Genomic DNA, 6,184 nt, shown 5'->3' with positions numbered 1-6,184 from the left:
TGCGTATGGAACGTCACTTGGAGATGAAGTGGTCTTTTCAGCAATTCATAAATGTGCAAGGACCGCTGCTGTCTGCTCATCCTTAAAACACAGGCCCTTCGTCAGTCCCTCTTGGATCTGGAGACAGTGCTCCATGAAAGCACGCAGCTGCGGTTTAAAAATTCCTCTTGTGAGACAGCCCTGAAACCTAAAAGCTGCATCTTGTTTGTAGTCTGCACTTGTCTTGTTCCAGCCTCCAAATCCTTCTGTCTTGCTGTGTATTTCTTAGATTGACGTGTTCTTTATTATTACATCTAAAATACCCCTTGTAGGTAATTACAGTCTATAATTAAGTTGCCTCTTCACTTTCTCTTTGTTAATCTAAACAGATTGAGTCCTTTGGCCGTAATTTTGTGAGTCTTGCTATAAGGAATGTTTTTCAATTCGTATTTAATCATCTGTGTAGCTTTTTTCTCTCCTCAGCTTTTTTTGCGTCTCTCTTTGAATTATAGATGCTAGAGCTGGACACAGGCTTCTTGTAGTAGTTGTGGCATATAACCTTTCTGCTGGTAGTACCTCACTTTCTCCATCTAAGCACTGACCTTTCTACGCCTAAGTTAACTGTACCCGCAGCGTCTCGGCGGCAGCTTCTGCTGAGGCAGCTGGTCCACGCGGCCCTCCAGCACGCTTCGCATCCGCTCTTTTGCAGGACAGTGACCCACAGAAAGCGCTCGGTGTCGTTTTCCTAACGCAGGTGGGTTTTGCTCGCCCCGGGTGAGCAATGTGGTGATGCATATTCTCTATTGTTTACTCCTCTCCCGTTGTTTATAAATCCTGCTTTTTTTTTTTTTTTTAATCCCCTGATTTAATGTTTTCTAGATTTTGGTAAAACTGTGAAGTAGTTTAGGACTAAGAAATAATCTCTGCGAGGCCGCACTGGAAGCATACCTCCCTGGTGGTGATCCCGTTTTGCTGTTGAGATCTCTGCGTGTTCCCAAGTAATTTTTGCTCCCTTTAAACGTGTGCAATCTTGATTTCCTGTCATTCCTGTTTCAGGCTGTGTGGTCACAAGGCAAAGGCTGAGATTATGGAGCTACTACGAACGTTCCCAACCCTACTTGGAAATCTACAAAAAAACCAGATACCAAGTTGCGCAAGGATCTGTTTTCCATTAAACCGCTTTGATGATCATTAGTTGTGTTACTCTGCTTTAGTCATGCTAGCTCAGTCCTTTTGAGTCACTTTGTTTGGCAGTAGGTGCGTGGAAGATGAAGGTGCCTTGATTTATCTACGTTTTCCTTCGAACATGAAAAAATGGTGGGAACAATGTAAGTTTTCTCTACAACTGCTGGAGCTTCCCCAGTGTTCCAGCACATGTGGAAAATGAGGGTTAGTAAATCACAAAGTTGTTTAGCCAGCTCTTGGACATGTGCTGAGTGTCTTTGGAACAGGGAGTATTTCATCATCATGTGACTGGAAGTAAATAATCTCTTTTCGCAGATAGAAAGCAGGAGTTCTCACTGCAGAGTCCAGCTTGCTTTTTCTGCTATTGCTGCTAGTTCTGCCGTTTCCATTAGAGCAGAACTGCCGTTAGGATGTTTTTGTTGTTCATTTGAAACTTCTCTTGTTAGTCTTGGCTAACACCATTTTAAACCTCTGAACAAGAGGTGAGATCAAAGGTTTGCTTTTCTGAAAGCAAGCAGCTGTAGCTAGCAGCCTGAACCGAGGTGACAGGCACAGCTAGAGCAGCCCAGTTGTGTTTGCCTTTGGAGGAGCTGTTTGTCAGACTATTGCCCTCATCAGCCCTGTAGTTGCTTGTTCAAGTGAGCAAGGCCGTAAACCCGAAGCTTCTTCCGTTTGTATAGCCTGTGGTTTGGTCAGATGTTTCTCTTGAGTACCATTTGGTCCCTGGAAAATAAGTTTGGCGCGTTCTCGTGTCTCAGTCCCTTTCCAGAAACGTTTAACCTCTGCCTTTTTTTGTTGTTGTTTTTTATTGCACAGCTGGGTTATGCAATCCCGTCCAGTAACTGAGGCATCTTGCTGAACCCGCACACGGCAGCACAACGCGCGGAGGGCCACAGTTCGAGAAGAGCCCTCCGAACCCGGCGGGATACCGCCGCTCGGCTCCAGCGGGGTTTGAAATCCTCCCTGTCTGCGAGCAGGACATGCGATTCAGCAACAGGCTGTTCTGTAGGATGTGTCTATTTAGGAAGTCCTTAGAGCGGGATCCTTTCCAAATCAGGAGCGAGTAGGCAGCAGGATACCAACCCAGCAGCAAAGACAACAGACAGCAAAACCAAAACCAAACCCACTCCAAATTCCTCACTAAACTCTGCTTTTTTAAATGTCCGAGTCATGCTATTGGTAGATATTTAGATATCTCTGCCTACCTATCTTGATAGCTGTCCCAGGTTATTCCGGGCAGTCCCAAGTGCAGTTATTTCCATGCCCGACGTGTTGTATAACCCACACGTACCCCTGCTGGCTCTCCTAAGGGAAGGATGATTCGCTGAAAAGCGAATAATTACTGATTCTCAGATCATTGGGCTGCTTCCTAACAAACTCCCTTACAAAAGTCTCATTCAAACCTCTCTTACCTGTTTGCCTTTGCACAAAAGCTATCCCGAATCCTGACGTTAAGGAAGAGCTGCAGCTGCCCCGCTGCCATCCTTAGAGCTGCAACGTTGGCTAGTGCCGCTGCGTCAGCTCAAGCAGCAAAGCACGTTCACGCCGTGTTACAACCAGAAGCACCTTTTATATTTTCCTGCAGGCCAAGTTGAGCTGTCCAGGAAATCCTGATATCCAAAACAGCACTTTGACACCGCTGAACCCTTGCGAGGGGAAGCTCGAAGCCAGTTTCTTATCGCCAGGGAATTGCTCAAGAGCCTTGCGAAAGCTAAAGTTGCTCGGTATCCGAGCGGAAATGTTCTGCCAAGTATCTCTCTTCTTCCCTTCTTAAATTAGCAATAAGCAGCCTAAGGAAAAGACCGCATACAATTTTAAAGCGGACCTGTGAAAAAAGCAATCCCACAACTGTAAAACAGGAAATACTTTTTTTAGCTCACCGATTCACGCACTTCACAAAAATTAGCTGCACCGTCCTGCAGGTCACAGCACAGCGTCTGAAAAATTCTCCTGAAGCTGCTAAATGCTTTTCTCTTGCAAGTCTCTGTCGAAGGGAAACGGTAGGAGTTTGCCTACAGCTGAACCGAAGGCGATCTGTGAAGTTTGCCGCGGTAGCGCTGTGACTCGGTGCAGCTCGCTGCACCCCGCTGCTGGTGCGCTCCGTGTCACTCGCCGGGCGCCCCGCGGGGCCGGGGCCGCTCAGGCAGCAGCAGTCCCGCGGGTGCGGGTGTCCTCAGGGGCCTTCAGTTACATGTGCTTAAAATGCACACGTGACGACACCGTCAGAGCTATGCTGCTAACGTCCTGAGCGTCCCGTCCCTGCCGCTCTGTGCACGGGCGGTCTGCAGCCATGCCCGCGACTGTTCAGGCGACAAAGTAGAATAGCCATGCTATAAATCAATTTAGGCCGGTATTTTAAAACCTAGTCTTGAAATGCACGTCTGCATTCATATGTCATCACCTAATTCAATGATGTGATTTTTAGCATTTTAACAACTTGTTTTGCAGCGACCGCCTTGCATAAGATGCATGTCTCTGCAGCCTGATACCCCAAAATGCTGCGTGTGGCCCATACTGGCCCCTCCGGTACGAGCAATTCTCCATACCTGGAATTAATTTAGCCAGAAGCCTTCCCCTGGTCGCGCGACCTGCGCTCGGGCTGCAGGAGGTCACGTTCGAGCTTCGTTTTGGGTGCAAAGCTCCCCGCGCGACAGGCGGCCCTGGCTGCCTTGCATCTCCCTAGCAGAAGGCAAAGGCTGTAACGCAGACACGGGTGTGATACAACCAGCTTGCCAGTTTTTAGCGCTAGAGCTGAAACCTCTGTGATGTAGTGCCCTGTTATTTCGCAGAATCACAGAAGGGTTGAGGTTGGCAGGGACCTCTGGAGATCATCTAGTCCAACCCCTCTGCTCCAGCACGGTCACCTAGAGCATATTTCCCAGGGTCGCGTCCAGGCGGGTTTTGAATATCTCCAGGGAAGGAAAGGGAGATTTGCACGACGGCCGCTCAGCATCGCGCAGGCCCTCGCCTGGCGCATCTCGAACGTCCACCACCCCTCCCAGCCAACGGGCTGCGTGCCGCCGCTGGCAGAGAAGTGTCCAAGAAACCTCCTCTCCTTTAAAGCCGCCTGGTCTCCGATGCTGCTTTGGTGGTTTTAACCAGCCTGACGAGCTGGAGGCCACCACGGTGACGAGCGGTGGTGATTTCTTCTTTCTACGTGGCGCTGCTCTGGGCAGAAGCGGTGCTGTAAATCCCAGAGCGCCACTGTCCCGCCGAGTACGTGTGATGGGGCAAAAACCAGAGGCGCTGCAAAGCTGAGAAGGGATTCAACGCGTGCTGGCAAGTTTGGGAGCTGCGTGCATCCCAGGGAGAAAAAACAAAAATGCAAAAAAAACCCCGAAACTCACAAGTTGCCATCTCGTCCCCTGGCAGCGAGAGCAGCTGCTGCCCACCCGCTGGCTTTTCGTGCCCAGGGACAGGGCCAGGAAGGGCAGGCAGGAGCATGGGGTGGGGGGGGACACGCAGAGACCCCGGCGCCCCGAGGGGCTGCAGAGGCTTTGCCTCCGTCCCGGCATTCATGTGCAAAGCGGCAAGGTTTGGAGAGCGTGCACGTGCGTGTGGGAACGGCCCGGCCGCGGCTGCGCTGCTGGCTCGCCCCTGGCGCGGCGGGAGCATCTGCTCGCCGCGCGTCCCGTCAAACCCGCGCCGGCGGCCTCCAGCCCGCACAAAGGCCCCCATTTCCATAACAGATGCTCTCGCTTTTCTTTTTTTTTAAATCTTAACGTTAAAGGTCGTTATCCCTCCCCTTTACCCCGCTGCCGAAGGCCTCCTGGGGGAACTGCCGGCGGGTCGGGGATGCTCCGCTTTCGGCCAACGGCTGGTTGCCCAAAGAGCCCGGCGAGTCCCCCCTCGCCCCCGGCACCAGGCGTGACTTTGGACTTTTTTTAATGTCCTTATGGAGTCTCCTGCCTCCATTCTGGCTTCGCCAGCGGAGAGAAAGGCCGGGGGCATGGGCGCCCCGGGCCGGCGAGGACGGCCCAAAGGGTCTTCACCTTGGCTCCTCGTCTCAAGCAAGCAGGTCAAAGCCGATTTCATGGGACGACAAGGGGCAAAACCGACCCCCCCCCTCCTGCCCCGAGCGAGCGGCCCGGCGTTGCGCTGCAGGAGCCAAGACGCCGGCGGCCGAAGGTCCCTGCCGGCGCCGGGCACGAGGCTGAGCTCCCTTCCCGAGCCCTAACAAATCCGCAGGTTAACCAGGATCGGGGAGAATGTGCCTTGTTTTTTCACTCTTGCTGGCTTTCTCTTCCCCAGCTGCAGCCGGTGCCCGGCCCTGGCCCCGAGCAGCGCTGGGGGAACACAAAATGAGGAGCATCTTCCCAAACGCTGGAGCGGCGTTCTTCCGATTCGAGGGTAAATTCCTGGAATTACTCCCATTAGGGTGTTTCTACCTGTTCGTTACCTTTAGTGGCTTTCAGGGAATATTTACTGCACTGCTGGTAGCGCTTGTGCTGTTCCGTGAGTGCCTTTTGTTCAAATAATGGTATACAAAGCAATAAAGGCAACTATGAGCTAATGCTATTTTTGTTAACTAGGCATTTCTCGAAACGCAAAATGTTGTTTCTCATTTTATTTTTTTTAACCTTACTTACAAGCGCAAGTGTATAGTCCCCATTTTATGTTACTATTCTGTATCATTTCATTTTGGTGGGATGTCTGAAATCCAGGTGCACGCATGCTGCTGCGCTTTACATCTTGAGAGGGCATTTTGGTGGACTTTTACCCTCAAGTGTTGTTAAATCAGTACAAATTGTAGACTTCAAAGAACTTGGTCAAAAAGACAGATTGAATCATTTAGCCAAAAGACTTCCCAAAGAGAGAGAGAGAGTGTCTTTCGATTTTCCAGCAGAGCCTCTGGTTTAGACGTGACCCATAACTCAAGAAAACAAATCTCCAGAGATATCTTGTCTTCAGAGAGAGGTCTGGTAATATCCGAAGAATGTAAAAATATTCTGTAGGTAGAATGTTTAGGTTTCATGTTACCCAGGCCATGAAAGCCTAAGTGAAAAAGCTTTATTTTGCC

The sequence above is a fragment of the Struthio camelus genome, chromosome 6 (genome assembly GCF_040807025.1).
Source record: "Struthio camelus isolate bStrCam1 chromosome 6, bStrCam1.hap1, whole genome shotgun sequence".
Classification (NCBI taxonomy): domain Eukaryota; kingdom Metazoa; phylum Chordata; class Aves; order Struthioniformes; family Struthionidae; genus Struthio; species Struthio camelus.
The sequence above is the reverse complement of the archived record's forward strand: the minus strand, read 5'-3'. Positions refer to the sequence as shown.